The sequence below is a fragment of the Cebus imitator genome, unplaced genomic scaffold (assembly GCF_001604975.1).
Source record: "Cebus imitator isolate Cc_AM_T3 unplaced genomic scaffold, Cebus_imitator-1.0 Scaffold85, whole genome shotgun sequence".
In the NCBI taxonomy this organism is placed as follows: Eukaryota; Metazoa; Chordata; class Mammalia; order Primates; family Cebidae; genus Cebus; species Cebus imitator.
This window is the reverse complement of record NW_016107400.1, coordinates 9,578,117-9,593,053: the sequence shown is the minus strand read 5'-3', so window position 1 is coordinate 9,593,053 and position 14,937 is coordinate 9,578,117. Positions and strand designations below refer to the sequence as shown.

At 48.2% G+C, this 14,937-nt stretch overlaps 1 protein-coding gene and 1 long non-coding RNA gene across 3 annotated transcripts in view; one reads left to right on the top strand and one right to left on the bottom strand.

Moving 5' to 3' along the window:
- The window catches only part of KDM8 (lysine demethylase 8), a 23,110-nt gene extending 21,965 nt beyond the window's left edge, over positions 1 to 1,145 (bottom strand). The window contains exon 1 of one of the 2 annotated variants that reach the window (XM_017534438.2): positions 1,005 to 1,145. The gene's annotated coding sequence lies outside the window, so the exon portion shown is untranslated. Of the gene's footprint in view, positions 1 to 462; positions 685 to 1,004 lie in introns of those variants that run through there. The other variant, XM_017534439.2, reaches the window with a different exon arrangement.
- On the top strand, positions 1,124 to 14,937 carry LOC108308559. The gene is made up of 3 exons (XR_001826966.2): positions 1,124 to 1,206; positions 11,517 to 11,582; positions 14,723 to 14,937. It is a non-coding gene; the product is annotated as an uncharacterized LOC108308559 (long non-coding RNA).

Sequence of the window (14,937 nt, the reverse complement as noted above, 5' to 3'; positions counted from 1 at the left end):
AAGGTGGCTGGGTGGAATGGCTTCTCCGAGAACCTCACTGTGATTTGCAGAGGGTCTCAGAGTGGGCACTCTGCAAGCACCACGCTGGTCATGAGAAAGCCTCCAAAGGGGGCTTCCAGGACAGATCGGCCTACACCTGGCTTTCTGGGAACAGGCAGTCCAATTCTCCAATCTCCTCAATGTTATTATGGCAGTATTCTACAAAACTTATTCAAAAACAAGAGCTTCGTAAAACTTCCCAGAGAAGTTTGGAACATTTCCCAGAAAGCTTTATTCATGGCACAAGGGTCCCTTTGGCTCTCTAGGGGGCTCACAGTCCTGTGTTTGGGTCGTCCATATGGTCCCAATACCTGCGCACCTCCGGACCCGGGGCTTGCTCCCGAGTCCTCCTGAGCACCCCGATTCTCAGTTACTGAGAAACGCACCGATGCTCAGCGTTAAGTCTTTCCGAGCTATAGGCACCTTTCCTTCCAGCAGCCACACGCCCAGGCCCCAGAGGGTCCCAGGTATCTCGCAGTAGCCTTGCGCCCCGAGGCCTCAGACCCCATTCCCTCTTCAGCGCCTTCCCCGGGGCTGCATTTCTCGTCACTCACATTCGGTACCTGACGTCTCAATCATTTCCAGCCGACCTTGCGGCCCAAGACACACACGTCACGGCGTAAACACTTGCGCAGGCGCACTAGGGCTGCACTGACAAGACGCCAAGAACCACGCAAGCGTACAGCAGCCTGTCGCGGACGGCCCTCACGCATGCGCAAAACCGCCAGAAGCTGAGCACTACGCACGCGCGGAGCCTTGCCCTACGACAGCGCTGGTGAGCGAAGCGCTAAACTGCATTTTCAGAGCGCATGCGCCGACTCGGCCAGCCGCAGGGCCTTCCAAGGCGCATGCGCGAGGCCGGGTTTGACGCTTCGCAAGAGCTTGCGCTGTTCATGTCTCCGAACCCGGCCTCTCCACTTCTGAGGAGCCGGAGCTGACTGCCCTCTCAAGTTGCTCAAACTAACCTCTCTTCAGCTGCGACGGTGTTGAGTCGTCTTTGGGCTGGCGACAACACGTTGCGTTTGGTCCGATCACTCGTCTGTCTCGGAGGAGGAGTCAGCGGCTAGCACAGGGGTATTGATCGCTCGCTGCTCGTCTGATCCGACGGAGAGCCTGGAGGAGCGCCGAGTAATCGATGCTGTCGCCCCGCCCCATCCCGTTTAGAAAGTCAGTGGGTGAAGCCAGAGAAAGGTTGGGGTGTTCCCGCCGGGTCCTTCCCCCAGTGACACCCGCTTTTTCCTCTGCGCAGATAACAACTTCGTACAAGGCTGTTTCGCAATCACCATTTAATCCCTGCAGCTAGGATTATTAGTTCTCCCTGTTTTACAGAGAAGTAAAGTGAGGCTCGGTGATTAAAGTGGCCACATACTTGTACTTTTGGAAAGTCAGATCCACAGTTGACCCACCAGCAAGTGCTGCATCCACGGTCGGTTCAAGTGAGAAGGAAGTGGCCAGGGCACACACTTCTGCCGCCTTTGCTTTGATGCTGAGTGGTGCGGGGGCATTGAGACTTTTGTCTTTTGAGCACACTCTCCTATGGGCTCCAAGTGTGCAGGCCTTTTGCAGCACTGCACAGAGGTGTGGAAAGTTATGCTCATACTGGGCTTGGGGTCTCAGTAGGAAACAGGCTTGCTCAAGATAAGCTCATAGATTAGCGGATTCTAGGTACTGTGCTAAAGTGCTTTAAAAATATTAAAATTGTAGCTGTTGTATTGATCATGATCATTCCCATTTTAGGGAGTGTATTAGTCAGCTTTCACACTGCTGTTAAAGACATACCCGAGACTGAGTAATTCACAAAGAAAAAGAGGTTTAATGGATTCACAGTTCCACATGGCTGGGGAGGCCTCGCAATCATGCTGAAAGGTGAAAGGCACGTTTTACATGGCAGTAGATGAGAGAGAATGAGAATCAAGTGAAAAGGGAAACTACTTACAAAACCATCAGATCTCATGAGTCTTATTCACTACCGGGAGAACAGTATGGGGGAAACCTCCTCCATCATTCAGTTATCTCCCATTGGGCCCTTCCACAACACGTGAGGATTATGGGAGCTACAATTCAAGATGAGATTTGGGTGGTAACACAGCCAAACCATATGAGGGAGGGAGCAAGTAAAGCACAGAAAGCTCTCCTAACCCACCAAGCTCACTGCGATGCTGGTGTTTGAACCCAGCAGCCACAGGCCCAGAATCCTCATGGTTATATGCCACACTAGGTTACTTCCCTTTGAAGCAGGACTGGCCACGAGAAACAGACCTCTCGGACACCGAATTAGGAGGGAAGAGGTGATTTATTTCAGCCAGGAGCAAGGCGACACGTTTGTCTAACAACCAAGCTCCTCTAACAAAGAGAAGCTCTGCCATTATATAGGCTTACAACTCTAGATATTACATGTGAAAGGGTCTTGGGTTTACAATTTTAGAAATTACATATGAATGGGTCTTGGTCGATGGAGGAGGAGTGGAGTGGGGGTCTGATCTTGTTTAAGTAAAAACAATGCCTTCCGGAGAGATTCCCCCATGCTATGTCTGCTATCTATAGGAAGGGGATTTAGGAGGCGCCAGTTGGCCAGCCTTTTCTTCTATTGGAATGTAGCGTGGAAGTCAAGCGGGAGGTGATCCTAGATGCTTGGGTCTCCTTCCTCACCTTGAGTAGTGATAATGTTGAATTTTCCCTGAGTCTTGTACCCCTGGGAAACAGTAAAGATAAAAGGAATTGCTGTCACCCTTTTGTGTTCTGGAAAAAAGTTAACTGCAAAGAATCGGCCCTCCCCTGTAAAACTTAAGACTCCAGGACATCCCCCTGTTGTTTACCTGTGAGAGCAGTTAAACAAGACATAGACCCTCCAAGTTCTCGTTCTTTGTCTTATAAGTGATTACCTGAACTGCTTGTCCCACTAATCAGTCGTTATCAAATGCTTGGTAACCACTTTGGTTAAGATGCTCTCCTTCCTCCAGGCCCCTGGACTTTGGCTCACCCTGGGCCTGAGCCAGCAGACACCCCCTCCTCAGAATAGGCTGGCCTCGGGTTCATATATTCTCTGATCTACTAACCCATCATTTCACCCTTTCACCTCACTTCTGGGTTTTTTCTAGCCTTGTTTTCTCCTTCCTATAAAAGAAAAGCTCTTTTTGGCCTAACCCTTGTGGTCATAGTGTGCTCTCTTTTGCAATAGTCTCCCTCCACCTGTTATAATAGACCCTCCTTCCCCTTGCATTAATCCTTTCAAACAAAAGCCACTCTTTACTAGGTCTGAAGCTGTTTTGACAGTGGATGGGCAGTTACTCTACAGAGACTGTAGTAGGGCAGGCACTAGAATCTCCAAGTTGCCTACACAAGCACCACAGCAAGAGCCAAAGGAGATTTGACCCTGGTACCCCTTGATTCCAGAAGCTACAATGATCAGGAACTGGGTTCCAGCTGTTAATGATGGATACAGCTAGTGCTTGACTTACGACTATGATCGGGACCGGCAGACAGGTCGTAACACGATTTGGTCATCAGTTGAGCAGGCTATATGTACAGTTGAAATGGTGCATGCGGGGATGGTAGTGCTGCCGGAAGCTGGTCCGCACTGTCGTACGCCCAACTGGGCAACATTTGCGCTGCCAGACGCGGAGCAGTCGTGGCTAGCGATTGTGGTCGTAAAGTCGAATGGTCGTAAGTTGCGTAGGTGGTAAGTCGATCAATACCTGTATAGAGTGCCGCCAGTCGGGCAGAGACAAACACCCCTTTTACCAGCTTGTTTGTGCTTTCAAAACTGGCTTGTTGAAATGAATTACAGGCGCAGATGAAATGTTTTCTTAAAAGAACTGCAATTTTTCACCATGGGGTTTTACTTCCTGTAGTCTCTTTGCCAGTCCCCCCACCTCCTGTCATTCCCAGCAGCCTTAGAATTGGTCATTAAGCTGACAGACCCATTTGAATACTGCAAAAGGCACTGAACAAAAAAGGGCATCATTTAGGCCCGTATTTGTGACTTTTCTCCATTTGATCAGAAGCCTGTAATTTAAATATATCCAAGTGTGCTGAGAACATTTGTGACTTAATTATCAAATTTATTTAAAATATATACATACAAACAAAGCTCCAAACTTGCAAACAACATTTAGCCTGGCTGCAAAAGAGACATTTAATTTAGTTCAATTGCTTAAAAACAGACATGAAAACCTCCCACGTCTTGGCTCTTCCACTGATGCCACCTGGATTTTCCAGGTGGAGGGTTGCTCATTTAGTTTTTCTTTGCTTTCAATTTCATTTCAGCATGCAACCTTCAGCAGGGAGCTCGCTAGCCTAAAATGACCTTGTGTGAAGACTGAGAATAAAATACAAGGTGTTTCATTGAGTGGGTTTCCCTGGGGTACAAGCAAAAAGCTCCTGACATAAAGTCAGGCAGACCAGGATACTTTCTGTCTGAGCCTCAGGGTCCACCTCTGAAGTGGTGATGTTGTCTGGGATACATGCCCTGGGGTTCATTGTTGTAGCCAAGAAGATTTAGGACATGGACACACATGAGGAATTTAGGAGCGGAGGTTTAATAGGTAGAAGAGGAGAGAAAGAGAAACAGTTTCCTCTTTAGAGGAAGGAGTCTCCGAGTGGAAAAGTCCAGCTGGCAACAAATGTGTGAATTTTAGAGTCCAGTTTGAGGAGGCAGTGTCTGATTTACACAGGGCTCATAGATTGGTTTGATCAGGTCTGACGTTTACATAGTGCGCACAGAAGGCTTGTCACCCCGCCTTAATCTTATTATGCAAATGGGCTTTCCAGTTCATCAGCGCCATCTTGTTTGCTCCTTATACGTGGCTGGCAGAGAAGGGAAGATGGAGCTGCCATCTTGAAAATATCTAGTCTTTAGTTCCTGCCAGCATTCATGCAAGCTCCCAGGTTGCTTGTCTGTTTGCAGCTTAACTTTACAGACTGCTTTTCATTAGAAAATGATTTGGGGCTGCTTTTCATTAAAAAGAAAAGCCTTTTACAAGAGTAAAAGGCTATTTGCCTAAGTGATTCCTTCTTAACTTCCATATCACCTCCATGAAATAGGTATGGTGAACCCTAAATATCTGAGACAGTCTCAGTCAATTTAGGAAGTTTATTTTGCCAAACTCAAGGATGCACCTGTGACACAGCGTCAGGAGGTCCTAATGCCATGTGCCTAAGATGATTGGGGCACAGCTTAATTTTATGCATTTTAGGGAGACATGAGACATATGTGTGAGATGTACATTGGTTTGGTCTGGAAAGGTGGCACAACTTTAAGCATTGGGGGGGCTTCTAGGTCATGGGTGGATAAGCGAAAAATGGTTGCATTCTTTTGAGTTTCTGATTAGCTGTTTCAAAGGAAGCAGCCAGATACGCATTTATCTCAGTGAGCAGAAGGATGGCTTTGAGTTCTGTCTGTCCTTAGTCCATGAGGAAATCCCTTGTGGACAAATTGTGAGGGAGGTATGTAGCTTTTTTATCTTATTAGCCATCTTTTTAAGGAATAGAATAGGAGGCAGGTTGGCCCTAAGTAGTTCCCAGCTTGACTTTTCTCCTTTGGCTTAGTGATTTGGGGTTCCTGAGATTTATTTTCCTTTCACAGTATGATAACTGACCTCCCAAGGAGGTAGTGATGGTTGGATAAGGTGGTTAAATGTCTCAAGCTACACTCCCTGTTCTCTTGTCTGTCCCAGAATTCATTTATTCCAACCCCCTACTCACCAGCTGGCAATGGCACAGGTCACCCTTCTGGTTCTGTGTCCAAGGACCCCTGCGGGTGGTGTGGAAATTCTTAAAATAAGCGTTCTTGGGTACTGCTTCTGAATGTTTTGATTCAGTAGTTCTTGAGTTAGGCCAGTTACCAGCCAGTAGGCTGGCCAGGGTTTTGCATTTTCACTGGCTTTCCAGAAAACTCAGAGGGAGATGGCACCCACATTTTTGGAAACGTAGCCGATGACTGGAGAAGTAGAGCTAAGGATAGAAGAGGGTTCTGGAAACTGCATAAAGCTGACCTAAAGGTCAGGCCCAGAGCTTCATGGCTGGGACTGAGTCCTCTGGCTGCTGTTGTAAGACCCTTTTCCATCAGCACTTTTCTGTGTCCTCACGTGGAGCCATGATGCAGGCCACAGCCTGGCCAAAGCTCCTGGTCAAGACAGCGTCAAACATTAGCTCCTTTATAGACTAAACACTACAAAACTACTACCTTCCCCAGCGCACCCCAGGAGACATTCTTTTAGGTCCTTAAATTGACAAAAGATCTTGCTTGCCCACCCCCACCCCCAAAATAGGACCTGTCACTCTCTATTTATTAATTCAACAAATACTTGTCAAGCATGGTGCTTGATGTGCTTGAAATGCTGGGAGTGGTGGCTCATGCTTGTAATCCCAGCATTTTGGGAGGCTGAGGCAGAGGATCATTTGAGCTCAGGAGTTCTAGACCAGCCTGGGCAACATAATGAGACTTTGTCTCTACTAAAAATCACAGAAACTAGCCAGGTGCGGCAGTGCATGCCTGTAGTTCCAGCTTCTTAGGTGGCTGGGGTGGGAGAATTGTTTGAGCCTGGGAGGTTGCAGCCGTAGGGAGCCGTGATCACACCGCTGTACTGCATTCCAGCCTCGGCAAGAGTGAGACCTTGTCTCAAAAAAATAAAAAAAATGACCTATAAGGTGCATGTTTCTTTTTCTTGTTTATTGAATCATTTGTGCTGTAAATATTTATTGAGCATATATTTCATACCAGGCATTGGGCTAAGTGCTTGTATCAGTTGTCTGTTACCACAAATAATGCGACGTAGCAAACCATTCCAGAATTCAACAGTTTAAAACAAAAGTCTGTGGATCCACTGGGAAGTTTGCTCCTCTGGGTCAGGCTCTGTTGATCTTGGTGGGGCTTGCTCATGTGAGGGTAGCCTCATTCCAGTGTCCGGCATCAGCTAGTTGTTGGCTAGGGCAATGAGACTGCTAGAGTAGTAGTCAGCTACCAGCCAGCAGGCTAGCCTGCGCTTGTTAACAGGACAGTGGATTCCAAGAGGGGGACAAGGAGCTGCAAGCCTCTTAACTCATAAACGGCAGAAGTCACTTCAGTGGGCTGAATCCAGTGGCGTTCCATTGACCAAAGTCACAAAACTAGTCAGATTCCAAAGGTAAGGAATGAAAATTCACTATCTTTTTTCTTCTCTTTTGTTTTTTAGAGTCAGGGTCTCATTCTGTTGCCCAGGCTGGAGTATAGTGGTGTGATTGGTGTGATCATAGCTCACCGCAGCCTCAGTGTCCTGGGCTCAAGTGATCCTCTCAGCCTAGTCTTCTGAGTAGCAGAGACTACAGATGTACACCACCATGCCTGGCTAGTTTTTAACTTTAATTTTTGATAGAAGTCTGGTGGGGGTGGGGGTGTCTCACTATGTCACCCAGGCTGGCCTTGAACTCCTGGCTTCAAGTGGTCCTCCTGCCTCAGCCTCCCAAAGTGCTGGGATTACAGGAATGAGTCACTGCACTGACCGAGAATCTATTACTTCATAGGAGAGGCTTTAAGTCACATTTCAAAAGGCGTGGGTATGGGTGAAGGATGATGTCAAGTTTTGGTGCAATTTTTGCAGTGAACACATAGGCAAATCCCTGCCCGCATTCTAGTGGTGGGAAACAGGAAATTAGAAAATTATATGCAGTGTTATATGTATTATGACTGAAGTGGGGGAGGGAGGACAGTGGTGCCATATGCGTGTGGAGTGGGGGCTACTGGTTTGCATGGAATGCCCAGACCCTCTCTGATAAGATGACACCTGAGCTGCAACCTGAAGGAGGTGAGGGAGTAAGTCATGTGGGACCATGTGTGGGAAGAGAGTTCCAGGCACAGGGAACAGCAGGTGTGCTGGGCATTTAAAGAAAGAGCATAGAGGGCCAGGTGTGGTGGCTCACTCCTGTAATACGAGCACTTTGGGAGGCCGAGGTGGGCGGATCACCTGAGGTCGGGAGTTCTAGACCAGCCCGGCCAACATGGAGAAACCTCGTCTCTACTAAAAATATAAAATTAGCTGGGTGTAGTGGTGCATGTCTGTAATCCCAGCTACTTGGGAGGTTGAGGCAGGAGAATCTCTTGAACACGGGAGGAAGAGGTTGTGGTGAGCCAAGATTGTGCCATTATACTCCAGCCTGGGCAGCAAGAGTGAAACTCTGTCTAAAAAACAAAATTACCCAGGCATGGTGGCAGGTACTTATAATCCAAGCTACTCAGGAGGCTGAGATGGGAGAATTGCTTGAACCTGGGATGCAGAGGTTGCGGTGAGCTGAGACTGTGCCACTGCACTCCAGCCTGGGAAACAGAGTAAGTGAGACTCCTTCTCAAACGAACAAAAAAAAACCAAACAATAAAAAAATTAGCTGGACATGGTGGCACATGCCTGTAGTCCTAGCTACTCGGGAGGCTGAGGTGGGAGGATTGCTTGAGCTTAGGAATTCAAGGGAGGCTACAGTGAGCAGTGAGCTATGATCCTGCCAGTGCACTCCAGCTGGGGCAACAGAGCAAGACCCTGACTCTAAAAAAAACCAAATAATAAATGGCAATAATTGTGAGGAGTGTGTCATGTTAGATGACGTGGAGAACCACAGGCACATGTCACAGGTTCAGATCAAAGGTGAAGGGTGTGGCAGTTTAAAAAATGACCACAGATGCTTTGACACTCCTCCCTTTGAGTGGCAGGCTGGAGTGGCGTATGGCAGAGGTGACATTATGGGACTTCTGAGGCTGGGTCATAGATAGCAGTGTGGCTTCTGTTTTGTTTGCTGAAGCACTCAGGAGCCTGGCGCGCCCACGTAAGGAGTAATCCCAGCCCAGGAGCCGGCACTTGCACCAATGAACCTTTGGAAGGTTCTAGCCCTGAGCCATGTGTGTCTTCCCAGCTGGGCCCTAGACATCAGAGAGCAGAGACAGGCTGTCTCCTCTGTGCCATTTTCCAGCCCTCTTGAGTCTGCAAGCATGGTATAATGGTTATTGTATCCTGCTAAGTTTTAAGACAGCACAGCAACAAATAACTGGAAAGGGGGTAATTCAGATACCTCGCCGTGGAGAGGAGAATGCTCCAGGCAGAGAAAATAGCTGGCCTGCTGGGGCAGAGGCAGGAGAGACTGTGGCAGTGATTTAGAGCAAACTCCCCAAAGTCTGGGTACTCCTGCTGGTGGTACAAGGGGTGACTGGGAAGCACTTTCTTACATGCCAAGGGGGTGTTGACTGGTAGCTGTTGTCCAGTCATTCTGTGAGGAATTTCAACTGAGTTTGCATGTGTTCAGGTGTATTACCATGTAATTACGACTGTATTACCATGGCCACCTAGTCCATAGCGATGACATGACAACATTGTCTTCAAGGTGCATTCCAGTTTCAGATGTCAAAATGTGAAAAAATGCCCCTGAGAATGGATAAAGAGAAGTAAGAAATAATATTAGGGGTTGGCAGGCAAGTATTGCAAAGGGGAAGATGGCTTGAGAGCAGGCACATGGCAGGAGGCCAGGGAGTTGGCTGGAGGCAGATAGGCTAGCTGGACACCCCTGCAAACTGCCCCATAGGCAGTAAGCAGCAGACCCAGGTCTGGCAGCCTCCAGGCCTATCCCAGTGCTTTTTGTATCTCCATTGCCCACCAGGATTCTTCTGAAAACTTGGAAAGGACTGGAGGGGGAAAGGATGAGATTAGGGGACTGACATGGTTTGGCTGGGTCCCCACCACCAAATCTCAGTAATAATTTCCACATGTCAAGGGTGGGGCCAGGTGGAGATCACTGAATCATCAGTGGTTTTCCCCATACTGTTTTCATGGTGGTAAATAAGTCTCACGAGATCTGATGGTTTTATAAATGGGAGTTCCCCCCCCCCACAAGCTCTTTTGCCTGCTGCCATGTAAGATGTGACTTTGCTCCTCATTCACCTTCTGCCATGATCGTGAGGCCTCCCCAGCCATGTGAGACAATTAAACCTCTTTCCTTTGTAAATTACCCAGTCTTGGGTGTATCTTTATTAGCAGCACGAGAACAGACTAATATAGGGAGGAAGCTTAAAGCTCTGGGCTGTCTTGAGGAGTGCTACTGTTTGGATGTGGTTTGTTTGTCCCCAGAGCTCATGTTGAAATTTCATCCCCAATGTGGCTGTGTTGGGAGGGGGCCTAATGCGAGATATTTGGATTATGGGAGCAGATCCCTCATGAATGGCTTGGTACTGTTCTCATGGTGGTGAGTTCTTGCTCTGGCAAGACTGGATTAGTTATCTTGGGAATGGATTAGTTCTTGCAAGAGTGGATTGTTTTAAAGCAAAGATACTCTTCATGTTTTCTCCCTTTTCCATGTATCTCCTTCCCCTTTGACCTTCTCTTCTGTGTTGTGTTGCTGCCTGAAATCTCCCACCAGAATCCAGGGCCATGCCCTTGAACTTCCCAGCCTACAGAACCATGAGCTAATGAAATCTCTTTTCCTTATACATTACCCGATGTTGGTGGTAGACAGGTCTATGCAAACCTACCCCAAAGTCTGAGGAAGCTGAGAGGACTAAGAAAGAGGCTGACAAATCCAGTTTCTTAGAAAGAAACATTTAATAGGGACTTACGAACAGAAGCCGTGTCTGTATCTTGGGCAGTGGCGGGTCAAGATGGTGGATCCCCACGTGGCTACCCCCTAGACCCAGGGCTTATTACCGTGGGGAAGAGGTGGTTCAGAAGGGATGGGCAGGACAACTGAAGTATGATGAACATCAGGTTCATATGACCCAAGGGCAGGATTTACAGTAAGTACCTGCTCTTACACGAGCAATAATAGATAAACTGGAAATCTTAGAGACCTTCCTGGTAGATTAGCATCCAAGATGGAGTTGCTTTGGCCTCCACACCCAGTCTTAGGTATTCTTTTGTAGCAACGTAAAGCAAGAGGGAACGGTCTGGCCTCTGCTCCTCAATATTGTGTTTATTTACCTATTTTAGAGATAGGGTCTTTCTCTGTCACCCAGGCTGGAATGCAGTGGTGCAATCATAGCTCACTGCAGCTTCTAACCCCTTGGTTCAAGTGATCTTCCCACCTCAGCCTCCCAGGTGCTCGGATTATAGGTATGAGCCACCGTTCCTGGTCCTCAGCATTCTAGAGCATTCTCGTGCCCTCCACGTTGCACACTACTGGAAAGACATTGTGTGCCACCCAGCTGCCTCTTTGTCCTGCTGACCCCATGCAGGAGATTTCTGAGAGCTGCATCCAGCCTTGGTGTGTTCATCTCATGGAGGCTGCAGCAGAGGGAAGAGTGGAGTGATATGTCCTGTCCTAGCCAGTGTCCACCAGGAGAGGTCCTGATCATGGGAGGGGTGTATGGAGGCAAACAACTTGGCTGATTTTCCACAACGAGTGAAGGGACCTTGATAATTATCATCATCATTATGATCTTAACACTAGAAAGAGTCACCATTTCTTGAGTGTTGACCATGAGTCGGGTGCTTTATGTATTAATGCAACGTCTCATTTTATCTTGGCAGGGCACTGGAGACACTGGTAGTAATAGCCCCATTTCAAAGAGGAGGACACTGAAGCCCAGGCAGTAAGTAACCTGCCCAAGGTCACACCACTGATAAGATGTGGGAAAAGATATGGCCCCAGCTACGTCTGGTTTCTTTTCTTCTCTTCCCGCCCTGCTTTATTTTTTAGACAGAGTCTTGCTCTGGCACCCAGGCTGGAGTGCCATGGCATGATCTTGGCCACGTCAGCCTTTGCCTGGTGGGTTCAAGCGATTCTCCTGCCTCAGCCTCCCAAGTAGCTGGGATGACCGGTGCCTGCCACCACACCTGGCTAATTTTCATATTTTTAGTAGAGATAGGGTTTCACCATGTTAGTCAGGCTGGTCTTAGTAGAGAATTTTTAGTAGAGATGGGGTTTCACTGAGCTAGTCAGTCAGTGGATCACTCCTGGCCTCAAGTGATCCACCCACCTTGGCCTCCCAGAGTGCTGGAATTACAGATGTGAGCCACTGTACCTGGCTTTTTTTTTTTTTTTTTTTTTTTTACTTTTTCACTTGGAGCTGGAATACAGTGGCATGAATGATTAAGGTTCATTGCAGCCTTCAACTTCCGGGCTCAAGTAATCCTCCTGCCACAGCCTCCAGAGTTGCTGGGACCATGTGCACATACCAGCATGCCTGGCTCATTTTTTATTTTTAGTAGAGATAGGGGTCTCACTATGTTGCCCAGCTCATCTTAAACTCCTGGGATCAAGTGATCCTCCTGCCTTGGCCTCCTGAACTGTTGGGATTACTGATGTGAGCCATCACATCCAGCAAATATGTCTGATTTAAAAGCCTGTGCTCACACTTTGGGAGACCAAGGTGGGTGGATCACCTGAGGTCAGGAGTTCAAGATCAGCCTGGCCAACATGACAAAACCCCAGCTCTACTAAAAATACAAAAATTAGCTGGGTGTTGTGTTGCACACCTGCAATTCTAGCTACTCGGGAGGCTGAGGCAGGAGAATTGCTTGAAGCTGGGAGACGGAGGTCGCAGTGAGCCAAGATTGTGCCATTGCACTCCAGCCTGGGTGACAGAGTGAGATTCTGTCTCAAAACAAAATGGCTGTGCTCTTAACCATTACATTGCCATGATGTCACATCCATGCCCTATATCTGGGCTTGGCTGATTGATAACACTGCAGATTCCTTGGACTGTTGATTGCTTAGAGCCTCATGTTCTATAGGAATCAGATCAATGCTAAGTCTCCTCAGGTCTTCAGAGGGCTTATGTCTAGCAATGGAACCAGAGAAGCTGGGGTTAAAGGGATGAATGATGCCTATCAGTGTAATTCCACAAATATTTTCCCAAGCCCTCCTCTGTGCCAGGTACTGGTAGTGACTGCTGCGGATGGAGTGAAGCCACAAAGATCAACAGGTGCTCGTTAGGCCTTCCGGGAGGTGACCATGACTAGGGAGAATACAAACAAAAACATAAACCCTGATACATACCATCATCGTTTAATTGTGTTAGACATTGGGTTTTAAATTACAGAAATCCAGCTCAAGTTATTCTAAGCAAGAAAGTAGACAGATTGGATCAAATGACAGAAAATCTCAGGATTGTTCTGGCTTCAAGCACGGCCGAATCTAGGTGCCAAAGATGTTGTCACATGTTGGCCACTCTTGTGTCATCTCGTGGCCTCTCCTTTCCTCTGAACCGACTTTATTCCTAGGAAGACTCTTTTTTATGGTGGCCCTTGGCAGCCTTATGTTTGCTTAGCAACTCCAGAGGAAACAGAGTGGCTCTCTCCCTAGAATTCTAGCAAAAGTCCCTGAGAAGACTGCCACTGCTTGGCATTCCCATGCAGGTGCCTGAGCCAATCCCTGTGCATGGTGGTTGTATGACTGGCCGAGGCCAAGTAGGTGTCCTTCCTTAAGTGAGAGTGGAAGTTGGGCAGTATCACCTACAAAAATTGAGGGGGTGTTACCAGGAGCAGGAGAACAGATGCGAGGTGGGGAAAACCCACACATGTGCTGAACTCAAGCCTTGAAGGCAGGAAGGGCCGCAGAGTGCATCTTCTCTGATACCCTCACTTTATAGATGGGAAAGGTGTGTTCTGCTTAGAGCACACCTTTCAAATCCCATCTCTGCCCCTTGGCAGGCCCTGAGCAATCTCTTTACTTCTCTGTGCCTCAGTTTCCTCATCTCTGAAATAGTTATAATCATGACATCATAGGGTTAATTGGAAGGATTAATTCACATAACTGTTTTAACACATTTAGAACAACATGGGCCGGGCATAGTGGGTTATGCCTATAGCTCCAGCACTTTGCGGAGGGGTAAAGCAGGATTGCCTGAGCTCAGGAATTCGAGACCAGCCTGGAGTGAGACTCCCTCTCTACAAAAATTTTAAAAATTAGCCAAGCACAGTGGTTTGTACCTGTAGTTCCAGCCACTCAGGAGGTTGAGATGGAAGTGATCGCCTGAGCCCAGGGGTGTGAGGCTGCAGTGAGCTGCGATGGTGCCACCACACTCCAGCTTGGGTGACAAAGTGAGATCCTGTCTGGGAAAAAAACAAAGAACAGTGTAACATAGGAGGTGCTCAGTAAGTGCTTATTCTCTCTCCTCTATTCTCATATTGTCACAAGATTCTCTGGGTATTGCTTTTCTAGTCAGAAACCTCTGTGGCTGGCAGCACCTTTGCCCAAGTTTTGCTCAGGCCCACTGGGCTTGTTCTGCTGACTCAGCCTGGCAGGCTGCACTTCGGTAGTGCTCCTTTCCCAGAACCCACACTTGCCAAGGGTGAGCCAAGCACAGAGCAGCCAGGGAGGCGTGAACAAGTGAGTATGGTGTCCAGCCACTGTGCACAGCTAGGCACACCAGCTGTTGTGGCAGATTGGGCAGTTCCAGGAGCTGGCACAGGCACTGGCTCTGTGCAAGCCTACAGCTGGATCTGATGCATTGCAAGTGGTTTCCACTGTGGGCACCTTCATCTAGGCAAGGGGAAACTCAGTGGTGCCCAAGAGGTTGGAGATACCAGAAACCACAGAGCCCCAAAGAGGGTGTGATAGCCCTGGCTTGGGGAGCCCCTGGGTCTGGGCTATCTGAAGGGCCACAGCTCTTCTCTCCTTCTTGTCTCCCACAATATGGTGAGCATGGGGACACGTTTCAGCCCTGTTTGTATTACAGCTCTTTCAGTCCTGCCGTTTGGTGGGTCCTGAGTTCTTGTCCCATGTCCATGAGGAATGAGGTACATGGCCAACTGGAGGGTTAGCAAGGTGAAGAGGTGCTCTATTGAGCAACAGTAAAGCTCTCAGGAGACCTGAATTGGGTAGCTCCTATCTGCAGGCAAGTTGTCCTGACATCTCTGCAAGTCTGACTGAAACTGGGATTTTTATGTGCTTCAGAAGGGAGGAAGTGTGTGCTGACTGGTCCATGGGCGGCCATGGATGGGCCCA